Raw genomic sequence first — 19,600 nt, 5'->3', positions numbered from 1 at the left:
AAGGCACATCATAGTGTGGTTGCAGATAAAGCCTCTGTATCTAGTACTGGTTGGTTAAACCTCGTTTGATCTTCAAACAACATTAAAAACTAGCTTCAGTGTTCAAAGTTGAACACAGCACAAGAAACCCTTTAGGATATGCTATGTGGAAATATACATGGATGATTTTTTTGTGGGGGTACTTTTGAAATGAGAACCTTGGGACTCAGATCTCTGAGCAGAAATACAATAAAAGGCTTTAAAGTGTAAGCAAAGAGACACAATGTAATTAAAGATTGGATAATATATTTCATACCTTAAATCAATGAAGCATGGCCAGTATCACAAGAGACTACTTAAAAACATTCTTTGGGCATTTTCTGATGGGTTAACTAATGTTTTTAATAATCTTGCCAATCCTGCATTTTATTTTATTTATGGAGGAAAGTATATTTTGAACAACAACAAAAAAAAAAGAAAAAAAAAGATGACGACATATTAAGTTAAATAAAATCAAACACACTTTGCCTCCCCCCTGAGGAAAACTCAGATATTGAAACTTTAAAAAGAAAAATATTCCTGTTTGTACTGCTTCTGTTTAACTTTATATATATCTTAGACTACTGTATGATTATTTCCCACGGGATAATTTATTTTGCTAGAAATCCTTAAACTATAATACAAAAAGAAGCAAAACATTAAGGGTCAACCTTGGAGCCTTATTTTCAAATCCAAATCCTCTTTAGGTCTCTCATGGGAAAAAAAAAATCGGAGGCTTTCTCCTAGTCCCATTGTTGCCAGTTCTCGTTATTTTGTCATGAATCTGGCACTAGTTGGTGTTTCTCTTGAAGGTCCCCTTATTGAATGTATGCGTAACATAAGAATCTCATTTTTCATGAAAAAAGTAAGTTTCTTTCTAGCCCTCATAGTTGCAGAGAAATGCTTCAAAATGTGACTTGAATGCTCCCTAAAGGCTTAGAAAATAGGAGACAAATAAAATGAACCCAGCTTTTTTCTTTCTTTCTTTTTTTTTTTATCTCATGATTTTCAAGACCATCTTGTGATTTTTTGAGGCCTGGCTGATGATTTTTGAACACTTGGGGTTGGCAATACTGTAGTCCCCAAAGGATCTTTATTCACATTCCAAAACAACAGTGTAGTTTGCTACCATTCGGCATCATAGGCAGCCTCAGGGACAGAAAACAGAAGAGATTTTGCAGGACAGGATTGCAATGCATTGGTCAAGCTGTGTGGATCTAGTTTGCTCCCTCACTGCTGTCTGCAGTACTCCATCAATGGCTCTATCTACTGCTTTTAGTCCTGCACGTGCACTAAAATAATCCAATACATTTTAAAAGGAAATAATTGAATTCTTATAACAACTGACATTTGCTTCGTGTATGTTACGACCATTTAAAATATATGAAAGATTAAAGCCTTTTATGATTAACTATCTTCCCACAATTATTGAATCTTTACAAGGGGAAATATATAATAAAAGGGCAAATATGAAAAATTAAATCTGATTACAGATTTTTGTTAAAACTATAATGACCTACATTGTAACACTGTGGTTCTCAGGCCCGTGGAGCACTTGTTGGGACTTTGAAGAGCTGACAACTCACATGATGGTAGCTTCTTCTTGTAATTTCTGGCTTCAGAGCATCTGGAAATGAGGAGGAGAAGCCCGTTAAGCCACCTCCATTAGGGACTACTGCTACATAGGAGGAGAGAGATATGGGCCACTTTTGGCCCTGGAGGTAATAAGCAGGAAAGGAATTTAGAACTTGCCTACACAAGAAAATTGTAATGATTTTACTAAATCAGTTTAGCAATGTCCTTGTGTGGATGGTCTTATTTTGGCTTAAGAGTGCCTTATTGATTTAACTTAGTTAATAAGGAAACAGAGTAACATTAGTAACATTTTTTCATTTAAACAAGGCATAAGAGTGGGAGAGGATTCTCAAGGAAATAAGGGGACCAGGCAGCATATGAAGGGCAGAGAGGAATAGAACAGATGGGAGGAGAAAACAAGGGAAAATAGTGTGAACTTTTTGCATACAAGAAAAATCACATATTAAATGCATCTAGAAATACTGAAATACTATTACCCCTTTTGAACGGTTAACCAATATTTGGGGTCTTGCAGATTGCTTCTGTTACGAGGACAAATGATGATGGGACCAGGAATTTCTTTGAAACAATCATGTTTGTTTACACAGAAGGTTGATCACGTCCTGTTTGCTGAACACAGTAGGAATTAAGCAAGTGACCGCTAACCCCTAAATCTCTGAATGCGAGAAGCTGGGACTGGATGACAAGAGGATGGATCACTTGATAATTGCCCTGTTCTGGTCATTCCTTCTGAAGCATCTGCTACCGGCCACGGTCGGAAGACAGGATACTGGGCTAGATGGACCATTGGTTTAAGCCAGTATGGCCGTTCTTGTTTTCTTATGACAGTTTCTTTGTTCACAGTTCCAACCCCCTTTCTGCCCCAAAGTGCTCTCTCTTAGCTTTTTCTCTGAGTCAGGGTACAAGCGCTTCTCTGTCTGTCTCTGGTGCTTGCTTGCTGTCTTCTCTTCTACTTCTGTGGTGTATTTACAGCTTCTCTCACACGCACAGCTCCATCAAACAATATTTAGCCCCTGCGTTTGCATCCAGCCCCCAAATGAAACCCTCCTGCCCACATAGCTCAGATTCCTGATCAGTGTTGCATGTGACCTGTGTTTTGGGTAGTGGCTCTTATTGTTTCAGCTATCCCATAAAGGAGCTGAACCGCTTTTTTACATTTATCCTGAAATGAGAGTGGCTGATATGCTCCCCAGATTCAGTGAGATTTCACACAACTCCCAGACTAACATTACATTCCTGAGATTACCTGTCCATGTAAGCAATTACTCTATAGCTGCCATAAAAATGTTAGAGAGCCCAAATTGGGTAAGGTAATATGTTTTATTGGACCAATTTCTGTTGGTGAAAGAGACAAGCTTTCAAGCAACACAGAGCTTTGCATAACTATGAATTACCATAGTCTGAGAGAGGGGAAAAAAACCCTGCAAATCTTGTTAAAAGGGCAGAGAGCTTGAAGTGAAGGCTGTTCAAAAACTAAGGGCTAGCATCCAAGCAGGGTGGATCCCCTCTAGGACAGAGGACACACTAGGAAAGTGTTCTAACTTGTATTAGCAAAGTGAATTTGGCTACTATGGAAGTGTAATGCCTGAGATTGCATCTTTATTTTCTATATAAGGACAGGTTTCAGAGTAGCAGCTGTGTTCGTCTGTATCCGCAAAAAGAACAGGAGGACTTGTGGCACCTTAGAGACTAACCAATTTATTTGAGCATAAGCTTTTGTGGGCTACAGCCCACTTCATCAGATGCATAGAATGGAACACATAGTAAGAAGATATATATATATATATACATACAGAGAAGGTAGACGATGAAGTGGGCTGTAGCCTACAAAAGCTTATGCTCTAATAAATTTGTTAGTCTCTAAGGTACCACAAGTACTCCTGTTCTTTTTATTTTCTGTGTAACCTGTATGTGTGTGCTTTTCCTTACTATTTCATCTTTGAATCTGTTTTTCTATTAAATCGATATTTTGTTTATTTTTACCCAAACAGGTCTCTGGTGTACAAACTGTGTGGAGTGTATGTCCCAATGTAAACTGATTATTGGGGGCAGGTTTTACTCCTTCAGGGGCAACGAACCAGAGGAGAAAATTCCAAGCATGTAGTAGTTAAGAACTCAGGGAGACAGATTTGGGATGACTCAGGACCAGAGGGGGTTGTTGAGGTCACCCTGCAAGGAGTAACTAGGCTGGTGGAAGCCAGGGTTCAGATCTTTATGCTTGTCGGCTGTCAGCTGGTGTCAAAGCTCTGCTTGTGGCACAGCAGCATAGGCTCCCAAAGTTAGAAAGCCGGTGGTAACAGAATGTTATTAGTCTGGGTGATCTTCAGAGCATCACAATGGGACCTAAAGAATCGTTCCACTTAGTTTAAAAGCTTGTCTCTTTCACCAGTAAAGGATATTACCTCACCCACCTTGTCTCTCTAATATCCAGGGACCAACAAGCTACAACGACACTGCAAATAAAAATGTTATGCGATCATAAACGGTAAATGAGTAGATCTACCTTGTCTTTCCTTTAAGAGGTCCGTGCTATGGAAGTGTTTGAGAACTGCTCCTATAATCTTTTAGCCTAACCTACAACAGGAAATTGACCTGTTTCTGATAAGAATGGGACCTCCCTATCTAGAATTGAAAATGGCTGAACTGCTAGTGTAGATGAGAGCAAACAATTCACAACACCATTACAGAAAGTGCAGCTGCGGGTTGATCTAGTGCCTGTTTGCTGTCCTCTCGTCTACTTTTGTGGCATATCTGCTGCTTCTCTCTGACACACACATCTCCATCACACAGGATCTAGCCCTAGAACCTTGCACCCAAGTAGCTCAGAGTCCTATTCAGTGTTGCCTGTGGCCTGTGTTCTGGGAAGTGGCTCCTTTTGTTTCACTTATCTTATTCCATGAAGGAGCTGAAACTGCTTTTTACACTTATCCTGAAAGAAGAGTGGCTGTTACACTCAACAGCTGCACCAGAGGTGTGTCAATTTTGTGCTCACCAGGGGCAGGTGCAAGAAGGGGGGCAAGCAGGGATATGCCCTCCAATAAATATTGGGTCACAGATTTTCTTCCAGACCTGGGAGGAGGGAGGAAGAAGAGCAACCTCCTACGGAGCCAGGGTTGGGAGAGACAGGAGAGGAGGAAGAGTGAGCTTTTGCCGGGGGTGGGGAGGGGTGAGAGGAGGAAGATCAAGCACCTGCCAGAGCCGGGGTGGGAGTGGTGATAGGGAGGGAAGAGCATGCTCCTCCCGGGTTGGGGCAGAGGGGGTGGGGGAGGCACATGTCCCTGGTGCTCACTAGCATCTTGTGCTCTAACTGGCTGATGTGGACCCTGCTGGCATGCACTAAAAGTTCCCTAACACACATTAATGTAGTTCCATTTCAAACAAAATTACATTAATGCGCACAAAAGAACTTTTAGTGTGTGCCAGCAGAGTTCACATGGTGGGTGCAAGATACACTAGTGTGCACTAGAATGTATACCCCCAGTGGTGCTGGAACAGTTTTCTGAGTGGGGGTGCTGTACCCCCACTTACCTTTGTCCATGCCCCTCACTGCCCCCTAGGGCTGGGGCCGGGAACAGGGCCGTGGCTCCAGTGTGGGACGTGGACAGGTTAAGGGGGCTAAGGCTGGGGCCACAGCTATGGGTGAGTGCGGAGTCCTGGGCTGGTGGCCGGGACCCAGCAGTGGAGCCCTCAGGCCCAGGGGTGCTGCAGTACCCCCCGCATCCCTAGTTCCCACACCTATGTATACCCCTCTCATAGACTTTAAGGCCAGAAGGGACCCCCATGATCATCTGTTGTGGTCCTGAAACAGGTTTTCCCCCATCTGCACCAACAGTTCAACCATTTTCAGTATTGCTGCCTGCCCTTGGTCAGGATTTCCACTGGGGCAAACAGTTTTAAACTTAAACTTATCTGCAGGCTCAATTAGCATATATGCTAGCAAAACTACCAACCCCCTTCCAGGCCAGCAGCAGCCACCTTTGGACTGTGCCAGCAAAAGTGAGCATGGGGCTAATTTGGCCCATTTTTTGGATAAATTTGGATCAGTATGTATGAGTAGATGCACTGTATAAAAGTCTATTGCAATTTTTAAAAAGGTCAATCTATATAACAATGTGAGTGTTCTTTATACATCCCCCTAGATTTTTAACTAAATGCAAACATATACTGATTTACAAGAGGTAATAATTAATAGGAGGTAATGGAAATACAAAAGTAGCAATACACAAAATGAAACCTAGATAAAGGAGCAGACATCAGGGGCCCAATCCTTTATTTCTTGAAGGCAACAAGAGCTTGAAGGCATTTTAAGAAAAAAAACTGCACCAGTATATTTATCTGTATAAACAAGATGAACAGCAAAATGTAAGTGTATTGGAATGATAGGAAATCTTTTATAGTTTGTCAGTGCAAAAGAGATGGTTAATTAAAGCAGGAACATTCCAACCGAGGGATAAATCTTGCTGTCCTTATTCAAGAAAAAATTTCCAGTGACTTGAATGGGAATTTTGCCTGAGTTAGAGATAGCAGGTTTTGGTCTCTGTTTACCTGCAACTGTTCTTGGTGTCTCTTTATTTGTCTCGCCTTAGCCGACATTGTACTTTTGAGCTCTCCGCCTCACTGTTGCAATTTTAATATTTTTGTCCTGACAGTCCTTTGTAACGGAACCAGCAGCTGTAATTTTTTGATAGTGTGACTGAGGATATGTCTTCACTGCAGAATTACTTTGCTCTGACACCCCCTCCTGTCCACACACACAGAGCCTTCTCACCCAAGTTTAGTGATGCTTCAACCTGCTTTGTTGGCCTGCCTGGGACTATTCGCTAAAACCCAAACAAGTTTGGGTTGGGATGATTTAACTGGGATTTGGTCCTGCTTCGAGCAGGGGGTTGGACTAGATGACCTTCTGGGGTCCCTTCCAACCCTTATATTCTATGATTCTATGATTCTAAGTGACAGCCTCACTTGGGTTTTTGTTTGAGAAGTCCAGATACTAATTTTGTCTCCACTTCAGAGAAGTCACAATGCTAACTGTTGCTATCCAATTCCATAATATTCATTTTATGTGAATAGTATGTGTGATTTTGCCTTCATATGTTTTAAGGATGACTCTAGAGAGGGAACAGGTTGAAATGGGAAAAGGAAAAATAAAGATAGTTTGCTCTTCCAAACTCTGTCCACCGCCTAAGCTCCAGCCACTTGAGATGCCAAAATGAGACTCCACTCATAATATATAGGGTTTCAAAATATAATTCTGGGTGCTCTGCTAGACTCCTCAGCCTAGTCTTCATGACTGGTGTGGAAAAAATGTGATGATGCTCTCCCAGGTACATAAAAATGAGATGTAGAGTAGAGATCGCTCAAAGTAGATTATGCAGATCATGACCCTCCCTTTTCTTTCTTTCATGCTTTGATCAGAAGTGAAATAATTAATGTTTGGAACATTTAAAGCATCATTATTGGGCTTCTGAGTTAATATTTTACTGATATGAATGGGGCAATTCACTATCTCAGAGCTATTGTCCCAGGCTCTCTGCAAACTCAGTCATAATGCTGCAGTAATTATGCAAGGTTCATATTTTTAAGGTTTTCTTCACAATCATAAGAACTAGAGGTTTTTTCGTTTAATGAAAGTATAGATTTTGGAGCTGTGCTGATATACACTATTGCTGCATATTCCACTCCTCTTCCATGCAAGCCCTGCAAGGCAAGTAAAAATATCCTGCCCAACCTCTGCTCTGTCATGTTTGGATGGGGACAGCAAACGATCATAATAAATGGAAATGACGGGAACAATATGGAAGAATAAAAAATATGACATCCAGATATATGACTTTGTGTTATGATTCCATCAGATTTTGCACGCTAAGCAAGGTCGAGCTGGGTTATTACTTGCATGGGAGTCTTTCCTTATAAGTACTGAACCCATGACCTATCTTATAAATTAATGAAATGTGAAATCTAGGTCCTGAATGTTTGTGATCAGTAAAATACATTGGCACATTTTGTAAAAGCAGAGATAGTAACCAGTGTTTTGATTATATTCTAACGTAAGTAATTACATTCAGTCTTCTGCACCTAAATCCCTCCTCTGCCCCCCACAGTTTCATCTGGATACAGTATTCATCATTTCCTGTCCTACAATGAGCATTGCTGCTGAGTGATATTAAATAGCAGCCATTCTACCTCAGTGAGTGACCCCTTTGGACAGTTTGCATATAATTTTAGTGCCAAAGCCCACAGATAAAATTATTTTAACTCGTGAATAAGTGTTTGTGGAACCCAATTTCATAAAGCAGTTTGAGATCTTTCTGGATGACACGTGCTGTATCTATCCTATACACATAAATCTCTTTGCATATATAGATATCAGTATAATCTAAATACTGACACATGGCTTGGAAACTGGCTGAAGGAATATAAAAGAAAGATGTTAATAACTGCAATGTATTAAACTGGGGGGAAATGTTTACTGGGGTACTTCAGGGCTTGGTTTTTCTTAGCATCTTTAGTAATGAGCTGGAACGGGGTACATACAACATGTTAGTGAAATGTGCAGATAACTATTGCTAATCCCAAGCATTCATAAATCATGAATTTTTTTTTAAATACGTTTTACATTCTTTTTATTTGTCCTCTGGGTTTTAAGCTTTTGGGGTTCATGTTTTTAAGCTTTCCTCTACAACAGCAAGAGCTAGAATGTTACTTTTTTAAAAAGCTGAGATTTTCTTGTAATCACGTGACTTCAGAAACTGGGCCTTTAAGAAAAACAGCAAATATTATTAGACTACTGATAAAAATCATGCACGTTTGCTGCACTGAGATAAAGCTAAATTGTCATTTGTTGCAATCTCTAGTCAGGACAGAGAAGTAGTCAAAGGAACTTAATGAAGCTAAAAATATGTAGAAAATTTATAAAATGAAATTCAAGTTGGAAAAATGCAAGTTTATTAATCCAGAGGGGAAATAATCCATATGCCTATACAGCAGGAAGGAGAATTTAGCAGGATGCAGTACTGCAAAGAAACTCTGGATGACTGGAACTGCAAATGAGAGATGAATTTGCAGTGCAAACTGACAACAAAAAACACCAGTGCAGATTTGGGCTGCATACCAGAGGCATCAAATAATGGAAAGTAGTTTACCTTACTATACAGACATCTGAGAGTTTGCAAGAGTGTAGATTTTTAAACGCACAGCCTCCTTGAATCAAGGCCTGATTTCCTCATTGCCTTTCACCTTGCATAAAGTGGGTGTTAAATGCTAGCAAACTGCATTCACTTAACACAGGTGGTAGTCTTTGAGATGCACAAGTGTCAATGACTACACTGTAGAAGGTAATAGGGACTCAGACTCTTCTAGGGATTTCATCTGAACTGTAAAAAGAAAAGGAGAATTGTGAGTTTTGTTCTTTTGTGTGTTTTACTTAGGGGAAAAAAAGTTGTAGCTGAATATATGGACCCTGTGGTTTTTTTGACTAAAACCCAAGCAGAAAGGTAGAGAATTCTTTGCTACATGGGTCTGATGAAAACCCATATGCAGCATTATATTCATTCCAGGCAACCAGAAAGAGATTTCAAAAATGGAGCAACAAAATTATTAGGAGCTGGGGAGGCTTGGGCCTTGTGTAATCATTTGCACAAGTGTAAAATGCTATCATGGTGTACATGAAGAGTTCAGATTTGGTTGCACTGGTGTAATGACTGTACAAGGAATAATAGGATATAATTCAGAGGGAGGATTCAGGCTGATGGCAAATGGCCATGTTTCTCCTGGAACTTGGGGGGCATTGTGCCTATATGAGGTTCAATGGCTCCTAGAAAACCCACTGGAGGAGGGTGCCCCACACTGCCCCCAATGCAGGACTGTGCCTTAAAGTATTTGGCACACATCTTTTATAGCTTGTGGTGGTTAGTGAGTGCCATTGATCTATATGGCAATGTACAAATATAGAAGATATGGAGTTTGAGTCTCCTCTGCCTTGTATAGTCTTGTAGAGACTTCCGTGGGTTAGCAGGGGACAATGCCATTTATCTGCAATAAGAGAGATCCATTGCTGATGCAGATAAACTAGAGGTGAATGCTGGTTTAACTATAAATGTAGACCAGCCCAGATCATGTTTAGCACCATTTCAGAACCCATACTTAAACGCTGTTCTCAGTGGTGGGTACGTTTTCCATTATAGATAAGGCCTTATGCTCTTCTCCTGACTAGCCGCTTCTGGCCTGTGTGAGTCTTCTATCCTTCCGTTGCTAGAAGTAGACACAATGACTAGTCCCTGTGCCTTCAAAAGAAGAATATGCTACAGAAGCAGATAATTGTGGTGGAAGAGAGTTCCTTTTTTTAATGTATATGTCTTGATTAATACAGAATGAAGGAAGAGAATATCCGAGCTAGACAGTATAGAAGCAGAATTGTTTCTCAGTATATTTTTCAATTACAGACCATTTGAATTAATATTTTTTACTATTACTACAGCTAAAAACATTTCATTTACATTTTTAATAAATAGCCTGAAGCCAATTTTTTCTGCTTATTATAAATTCTCTTTTTACTAAGATGTAGGTTTCTTCCCTGAAGGCATGGTGAGCAGAATTCCAGACCTACTGAGTTCCAGCAGAGTTCTGTTTACTATACTAGTAATAATACTTACCATTTATATAGATCTTTTCATCTGTAGATATTGAAATGTTTTTCACTGACAAGTGTGTATCATTATCCCCACTATACAGATGGACACAAGTTAAGTGACTGCTTAAAGTCTCATGATGAGTTAATGATAGGTCTCTAGTTCTGATTCTGTTGCAAAGCCCACTGCAATCTTTGTAACAGTTGACTTCATTAGGCTTTGAATCATATCCCAGAACCCAGATTTCCTCAGCAACATGCTCAGTCCACATTTAGAATACTTCAGTTAGAAGGTTTAAACTTTTAAGATCTGAAGTTTAAGGCTCTCATTTGGCAGGTCTTGGGGACAGGAAGGGGTAAAATGTACCATTTTACATTAGAGATGAATGATGAGCAGTATTTGCATGTTAGGAAGCTGTAAGAGTTTAGAATCTCTTTCTCCTTACTTGGGCTAAACTTCCATGGTTTCCCATGCCTGAGTAAAGTTTGCAGCACTTTGCTGAAGATCAGTATCCTTAATATGTCACTGAGCAGACCAGAGTTTGTAATATTCAGCATGTACAAAACATCACATTTGAGACCTCAGTAATAGTAATTTTATTTTCATAAAAACAACGAGGAGTCTGGTGGCACCTTAAAGACTAACAGATTTATTTGGGCATAAGATGCATCTGAAGAAGTAGTTTTTTACCCATGAAAGCTTATGCCCAAATAAATCTGTTAGTCTTTAAGGTGCCACCAGACTCCTCGTTGTTTTTGTGGATACAGACTAACACGGCTACCCCTCTTATACTTTTATTTTCATAATTTTGCTATCTATTGCATTTATGTTCATCTTGGTTTTTGTGTTTTTAAAAATCATGTCTATTCTATTTGTATATAATCTCACCTGGCATAGTAAGGGATGCTCTCCCAGGCATAGTGCTGCTCTGCATTGCCCCCCTACTCAGTGCTCTGCACAGAGCCCATGATGATAAGATTTTCTGTTCTGGCTGTGATTGCCAGTGAAGTTTTTGGCGCACACCTCTGTAATGGATTGGGCCCCCACCATTCTATCTGCAGTGCCAGCAACCCCATATTCTCTTAGATATTTCCAGTGCCAGCTGCTCAGAGGAATTATCATGATAACACATTGTAATGTTTTTCAGTCTTAAATATGATTTAAGATAGTAGGAAGCTCTTATTTTAAGATTTTTCCCATTATTTAGAATGTTGCATGGTATAGTTTCATTTTGCTGGAGACTTCCTTTCACACAATTGTATTAAAATCTCTCATGCTTTGTTTTGGGTATCCGAACGTTGTTTGTGCTCATTATATGGAGACCTGAAGATCTAGACACAAAAGGACAGGTGGTTTTCAGCGTTTGGCTCAGCAGCATGCATCGGAGTATAATTCAGCAATAATTGGCTGTTACTTTCACCCCTGATTAAAGGCAAGTCTAGGGACTTACCGGTATGGGGCTGGGCTGGGGCCAGCTCTGGCCCCCGGAAGTGGTGGGGCCTCGGGCAGAAGGGGCGAGGCTGGGGGGGTGGTCAGAGCCAGCCCTGGCCCACCCTGTACCGGCAAGTGCCTCCTTCCCCCTCCCCAGGGTAACAGCGGCAGCCGGGGGCTCTGGCAGCGGTTTAAAGGGCCCGGAGTGGTAGTGGTCGCCGGAGCCCCATCCCCAGAGCCCTGGGGAAGTGGCAGCAGGGCTCTGGGGACAATTTAAAGGACCCAGGGCTCGGCCGCCACTACCCCAGGGCTCCAGCAGCTGGGCTCTGGCAGCAATTTAAAGAGCCGGGGGCTCCAGCCGCTGCTGGGAGCCGCAGGCCCTTTAAATTGCGCCTGGGGAAGCTGATCCACCCCAGTACGGCGCACCGGCTCTTGCTGGAACGCTGTACTGGGGCGTACTGTCTTACTTTCACCTCTGCCTTTAATTGATACACACTCTGTGGGCAGTTCCGTGTGGCGTTGGCATTGGTGTTTGAATATCTCCTGGCCTATCCAAGAGAATAACCATACAAATACAGGAAAATGAATTTGAGCAACATTTCAGTGCATGGTATAGCCAAGAATTTTATTTTTAGCAAGAACATTCAAAAGAATGTCACTGTGAAATAGTGAAATGACTGGTGCTTGTTCTTCTGTTAAGCAAATATGTTTTCGCATCTTGTTGGGAAAGAAATAGATACAGTTTCTGTGCCTAAATAAATGTACTGTCCTGTGACCCTATGTTACAAATGAGAAAAAAGGTGTGGGATTGCCATAAAGAATGGACAGGCTTTTATGGCCTTCCTGAACCTATTCATGGCCCACTTTGGGTGGTCATGACCCCCAGGTTGATAAGACATAAATTATTATAGAAAGTAGAATTCAGTGCAGGAGCAAACGCGAGCAGATTGTAGAGTGTAATGACTTGCTCATGAAAATATTCTGGCCAGCTGTGTCTGAGCTGATTTTAAAACAACAAACTAGACAAGAGATGGCGCTATGCCTTTTGACTTCAACACTGCAACAGGGAAAAAAGCAAGTTAAATATGCAGTTCCCTGGTAGCTTGCCGTGATCGTATAGTGGTTAGTACTCTGCGTTGTGGCCGCAGCAACCTCGGTTCGAATCCGAGTCACGGCAGGAAGGGAAATACATTTTTTCTAAAATACAGAATTTAAAAATAATCTATTAGTGAAACCTAATAACACAATGAACAAGCAATTAGAAATCTTGTAACTTTTACAAGGATGATTTGTAAAATTTACCTATAACCATGAAATAAGTATTAATTTAATAAGCCTATTGTAAGTGTGTGGGCTGTAAGGGTTTGTTTTGTTAATTTTAAACGTCTGTTTATGGATAATGTGATGCACTGTGGCGTGGTGAGCATGTAATTTTTATTTATTACACCTACTTTAGGTCTGGACTGAACAAGCTCATGCGGTCTGCTTATTTTTGATCTTTGCCAGTAGTGTATAATAATAAAGCAACATCCCTGAATTACTTGAAAATATGACAGCAATAGATGTGAAAATCTTGCTTAATCGGGCATGAATTGTTGTTACCAGGAGGTTTTTCCTGGGTGACAGACAAAATTAACTGTCCCTCATCAGTGATTCCAGGAAACCCTTTGTCTCTGTGACAGGTTTCAGAGGAACAGCCGTGTTAGTCTGTATTCGCAGAAAGAAAAGGAGTACTGGTGGCACCTTAGAGACTAACCAATTTATTTGAGCATGAGCTTTCGTGAGCTACAGCTCACTTCATCAGATGTATACCGTGGAAACTGCAGCAGACTTTATATACACACAGAGAATATGAAACAATACCTCCTCCCACCCCACTGTCCTGCTGGTAATAGCTTATCTAAAGTGATCAACAGGTGGGCCATTTCCAGCACAAATCCAGGTTTTCTCACCCTCCACCCCCCCACACAAATTCACTCTCCTGCTGGTGCTAGCCCATCCAAAGTGACAACTCTTTACATAATCAAGACTTGATCACTTTAGATAAGCTATTACCAGCAGGACAGTGGGGTGGGAGGAGGTATTGTTTCATATTCTCTGTGTGTATATAAAGTCTGCTGCAGTTTCCACGGTATACATCTGATGAAGTGAGCTGTAGCTCACGAAAGCTCATGCTCAAATAAATTGGTTAGTCTCTAAGGTGCCACCAGTACTCCTTTTCTTTTTGTCTCTGTGCTAAGCACTGAGTGTAATGTAACTTTCTTTATCACTGCCTCATATAAGAACTTCAGTTGTTAGAAAGAAGACCTCTAAAAGGGGCATTTGGATTTTATAAATTACACTATAGCAAATATCAGTAATTCATGTAATACATCATATAAATTCACAATAGAATTACATGCTATATAAATGAATGAGGGCTTATTGCTAAGGAGTTAGAATATTTAGATGCCATTTTTTGGAAGCTCTGATCATTGGTTCTTAAGTGTATCAGAAGTAAGACTAAGAGCAAATACCTTTTATTATTACTTATTTGTATTTGGTTTAATATCTGTCTTCGACTTGTGGATTATATCCTGCATAGAGAGGGGTCTTGACAGATACACATTTTGGATGAGTTCTATGATCCTGTATTTTCCAAAGCCTCACATGAAATACAGGCTTTCTGAAAGTTTTTACTGAAAATTTTCAGGGAGTTTATATACTTTGGCCTTTTTAGTTACAAGCTGTTCTGGGAATTAAGTTTCCTGAAATTGTGAGCAGCACTCTGAAAAATAATGTGAAATAAAGGTGAGTTCATCTGTGCTAAAACAACGTTATTTACATATGTCAAGTCTGAGTGCACTTTAACCTGAGTCTTCTCCCACTCCTGTTGTTGCTTGTGATGTCATCTGGGAAATAAAGTGGGGTGGTGGGTGTTGAAGTCCTCCACAAATCCTCTGTCAATATAAAAAAAAAAAAATGTTGCATGTGAATTTCTTATTTCCCTGTCGCTTTCAATGATGTGGAGAGAAGGTCACATGAGACTTGTGTTTTGTGAGTGCTTCTGTACACATTAAGTTGTTCCTGATTAACTCCATGTGTGGACACTCTTAATCCAGAATAAAAGTGTCCACACATGGAATTAATCAGAAACAACTCCATGCATAGACAAGCCCTTAGAGTGAAGGAACCTATTGCCTTGATTCAAGACAGTTCTTAAATCTCATTGAACTAAATGGGACCTCTCACTGATACAGTGCTTTACAAAGGAAGTGAGTATCATTATCCAATTGGAAAACTGAGGTTCGGAGAGGTGAAGTGGTTTGCCCAGGTCACCCAGCTGGCTGGTTTCCTGAATCCTATTCCAGTGCTCTAGCCACTAGGCCACACTGATGCATTCCTGAACTGTAGTCTATAACAGGGTGATCTCTGCTAACTTTCTCCTAGGCTACTGAGTGGTGATCATTGTAGTAAATAAAATAATCACTTTTAATTTTATGGGCACTCTGTTGTGAATGTCTCTGCATATTAAATGTAAATTTAAAGTACATTTACTGAACAAATTCCCTTAATTGACTGAATTCCATAAGTGAAGTAATACTGCAGTCTACCTCAATAGACCACTTCTGCCCTTCAGAGACATACATATTTCACCTTTTTCACACCTCTATTTCTCACTGAGAGTGCTTTGGAATGTCACTTATGTGCCTCAGTTTTCCTCTCTGTAAAATACCTTCCCATTCTTGTAAAGGCCTTCCAGATGGAAAGCACTATGTACGTGCTAAATAGTCTTCCTAAATGTATAAGTTACAAAAAGGAGAATACATTGTGTACTGTCTGCTGTGCTAGTCTTATACACTTTTGAAGTCTAGAGAATTCTCAACTAGTATAAAGTCAGTGGAGCTGGTGCTTACCCCTTCCCTTTCAACCTGGCAGTTCCCTATGGCAATTCTCTGCTGGAGCATGATCACATAAGGGCTGTAGCCATCTCTCATAAGTTAGAGATGCCTAGATGCTGCTCTAACTTATGTTAGAGCTGTAGTTGTGGCAACTTGAGAATCAGGCAGCCATAAGTGGCTCTGTTTTTGGCCCATGCTGCACTTAGAGCTGGCTCTATAAATGTAAAATGGATTACCCAGAAGAGACATTACAACAAGTAAAACTAATGAATTCTCAAGGGAACTTCTGTGAGGAGGACAATGATGTATGGAGGGAAGTGGCAGAAGAAAAACAAGGTGGACTGGTTAATGGGCCCACTGACCCTTTTACCTTCCTAAGACTTTTCTTATGTAAATACAGGGAGATCCTGTTCTTCTGCAAAAACATAAGCTAAGTCTCATTCTTTTCACAATATCTCTTACAAAAGTACTTGTGTGTGTTTCAGTAATTAATTTAAAAAAATCTGTTCTCTGTGTTCCAAAGCAAAAGAGAGGATTTAGCCCAGTTGATTTACATGTAGAAATTCAATAAGTGTAGGTGAAAATTTTCAGAACACACAGAATAACACAATGGAGATTTGTGCAGATCCTGGTTTAATAAAATATAAGTAGAAAACTGTTGCTTTTATCAGCATTAAAACATCATTGTCACAGTGATTTGCTGACTGCAGAATCTCAACCCAGCAATGCTACTTGCTTTAAAGTCACTTCATCCGCTTCCCTAGAATTCCTCGTTAGAACTCTCTCTTTTGCTGTGAGGTCTACAAAAAACTTGACAAGTTAGGCAGCTGGTATGCCAAAACCACTGCCTATCATACTGACCAACGTTGTCTCATTGTTTCCCTCTGTCCATATTCTCCTATTGTCTCTTGTCTAATGCTTAGATTGTAAATTCTCTGGGGGTGGGGGCTGTCTTTTTGTTCTGTGTTCGTATAGCACATTGCACAATTAGGTCCTGGTCTGTGACCTGAACTACCAGGTACTACCACAATACTACTAATAAATAAATTAATTAATAATAACCTGAGAATATCAGCTTTTTAAAACAAGTAAATTTCTCTCCTGCCTGGTTGCAGAGAAAAACTTGAAAATGTGGGCTCTAAATGCTCTAACACCACCAGGCAAATAAAAAGAACTTCACATTTGGTATTTATTTTTAAAATCTCTTGAGGTTTTTTAACCACTGCTATCATTTTTGAGGGCTTGATTCATGACTTTTGAGTGTGTGCGGTTGGCAGTACTGGGTCACTGGATTGAACAGTACCATAATGTGTGTGTCGGGGGAATCTTTCAAACAAAATGAATTACTCAAAATGTCTACTACATTTTATTGGTGGTGGTTGTTGTGTAAGATCAGTCCCCCTTCTTTCCATGATAGGATAGCCAAGGCCAGTTTTAAAAACTAGGCTTCCAAATCCAAACCCTACTTGAAATGCATTTTAGAAACTGTCGCAGGAAAAAGAAATGTACAGTATCAGCACTAGCTACTTAAAACAAAAGCTTCCACAATTTAAAAAACAAAAAACAACCTCCCCCCCACACACACACATTCTGTTTAACCAGTAACTTGAGAATAGAACTTTTTTCTGATTATGCACAGTAGTGGGGAGAAATAAGTTTTGAACAATGGAGAAACAAGAAAATTCTTAAGTCTTTCCTCAGTTTAGCACTGCCTGGAGGTGCAAACAGTCATGTGAATCATGGCAACCAATTCTCACTCGGTAGCTGTGTTCTCAGAGCTCTGCTAGGGGACAACCTATAGCATGCTAACTGCACTAGCTTGCCGTGATCGTATAGTGGTTAGTACTCTGCGTTGTGGCCGCAGCAACCTCGGTTCGAATCCGAGTCACGGCAGGAGAGGGCTGTTTTTTGTTTTGTTTTTGTTAATATATATTCCCTTTCCAAAGGCTCTCATTTAACACAATACTAACCACATATGAATGCTTGGTCAGCAGTAATTCAGCCAGCCCAAAATAATTGCATCTACTTATTCTCTAAAGCACAGCGAAATGTAAGGAAGGGACAGTTGCACACAATTGCAATTAGCTCATTACCAGAGGAGGAAATTGAATCTCTTCGCTCCATATTTGCCTTATCCCTTTCTCTTTATGTCATTTTGAACAACTTCCATGAATGTTACTATATCCTGTAACCTTGGTGCAGTATTTAATTGACTCCATTCTGGAAGGGTTTTAACATACCTCTCTTTTTCCCAGGGAAGATATGGTTTTCTTTCTGCAGTCTGTCTCTGGAAATTCCACCACCACAAAAGAAAATCCCAGAAGGACACAACAGGAAAAGCAGCAAAGGATGCGTGAAATTAAGTGCGAGTCATTCCTTTAGCATAAGGCTTTCCAGCACCTCACTTCCAAGAATGAGCCATTTATGAGGTCAATAACTGACAGCAATAAATGCAAAACACCAGGTCTGTGTGTGACACAGGCACATTTGGTTCTAAAATAAGTGACAGGCTGTGGGAAATGAAGTACTGTTTTAGTGGGGGGCAGGGAGGTGTGGACAGGAGGGTATTGACAGCTGGGGGAGAGAAAGAAAAATGATGCCCATTCTTCCCTTTTCTTCCCTACTGCCCTGCAGATTTGACTCCATTTTTGGGGGAGGGAAGGAAGGAGGACTGGTCTGCTAGTATATCCGTGGTTGGGATCACTAGAAGCCTAATGGAGGGAGAGCAGAAAGTCATTTAGGAAATGATCCTGGACAGTGCTAAAATGAAATATTCTTTTTATTGGGGAAAAAAGGACCAACTGATGGAACAATTTAATCTCTTAATAATATCTAGAGAGTTTAAAACCTTCTTTCTTAACTTTAGGTTACAAAACCCATTCTAACTCTGTCATAGGATACAAAATAATAAATGAGTTAAAAAATAAAGGCACAGGCTCAATCACAAGCCATTTAGTTTTGTTAAAGGGATATCTCCAAACCAAAAACACATAGGCCATGTCTACGCTAGGAGCAGTTTACCAGTATAGGAATACTAGTATTTTATGCCCGCAAAGTACTCCTGCTGGGATAGCTGCATCCACACTAGATCTGTGCGTTGTACCAGCATAATACCCCCCCACACCCCAAGTGAAACAAGCTATAACCCATAAAAACCCAGTTTTCCTGTTCTAACTGCATCTATGACCACAGACTTCTGATGGCCCTGCTATGTTGGACAGGGATCATACCTCTTCATACTCTGACCAACATAGGTAGGCTAACAGTAGTCTATAGTGCAAACGTAGCCACAGACAAACAAGGCAGGAGAGAAAGAAAGAAAAAGGAGAAGAATGCTCCTTTATGGGAAGACAGAAAGTAAATGGCTGTAAATTTTTGACAGCTCAGACTAGAGTCATGGCTTTTTTCCTAAATAAACAGAATCTCTGGTCCTTCTGAGGTCAGGAGAGCTTGATCGGAAAGCAAAATTCCTGGCTTCCTAGTTCTTGGATGGAACAGAGTTCACCCCTCTCCAGGTGTCAGGTCCAGCAGAGATTGGATTCAGTAAGAAAAATGAGAAAACCAGTTCCAGGATAATCTTGGACACATTATTAAACATGAGAAACACCCTGGCCATGAAGTTCACTAGGTGGTATTTAATCCCACTGAATCCATAACTTGGAGCAAATAAGGAAATGGAAAGGACAGACACTGAATAAGTCAGAACAAATCAGCCCATCAACTACTGAATCACACCCAAAATTCATTTGGGGTTTTACAGCTTTAGTCCATGGGGAAAAATCCACCCTATTTATAGCAATTGTTACAGAAGTTTCTTGTAACTACCTTTAACTCAAGTTTAGTTCTTACACAAGACCAATTTAAAGCAGTCTTAATATGTTTAAAAAAAAAAAAAGGCCAGTTTTCAAGAGAGAAGTTCACAGCATGCACTAGGTTTTTCTTAGCATCACTGCAGCTAAATAATTTAGGCATTTTCTCTATAGTTCCATGGTAAGAGGTTATTAGTTTACTTTACAATTTTTTAAAAATATACAAAATTCTCCCTGC

At 40.3% G+C, this 19,600-nt stretch overlaps 1 protein-coding gene, 1 long non-coding RNA gene and 2 other non-coding genes across 10 annotated transcripts in view; 3 read left to right on the top strand and 1 right to left on the bottom strand.

The window, feature by feature from the left end:
- NFIB (nuclear factor I B) overlaps window positions 1–19,600 on the top strand; it is a 338,695-nt gene that overhangs the window by 55,830 nt on the left and 263,265 nt on the right. The gene's annotated exons all lie outside the window — the stretch shown is intronic.
- Window positions 1,485–18,140, bottom strand: LOC142072035 (uncharacterized). Its single transcript, XR_012668314.1, has 3 exons — window positions 17,794–18,140; window positions 14,524–14,611; window positions 1,485–1,645 (listed from the first exon to the last, which is right to left on the bottom strand). It is a non-coding gene; the product is annotated as an uncharacterized LOC142072035 (long non-coding RNA).
- TRNAH-GUG (transfer RNA histidin (anticodon GUG)) lies at window positions 12,778–12,849 on the top strand. Its single transcript has one exon. It is a non-coding gene; the product is annotated as a tRNA-His (tRNA).
- On the top strand, window positions 17,375–17,446 carry TRNAH-GUG (transfer RNA histidin (anticodon GUG)). Its single transcript has one exon. It is a non-coding gene; the product is annotated as a tRNA-His (tRNA).

The sequence above is a fragment of the Caretta caretta genome, chromosome 5, assembly GCF_965140235.1.
Source record: "Caretta caretta isolate rCarCar2 chromosome 5, rCarCar1.hap1, whole genome shotgun sequence".
In the NCBI taxonomy this organism is placed as follows: domain Eukaryota; kingdom Metazoa; phylum Chordata; order Testudines; family Cheloniidae; genus Caretta; species Caretta caretta.
The sequence above is the reverse complement of the archived record's forward strand: the minus strand, read 5'-3'. Positions and strand labels throughout refer to the sequence as shown.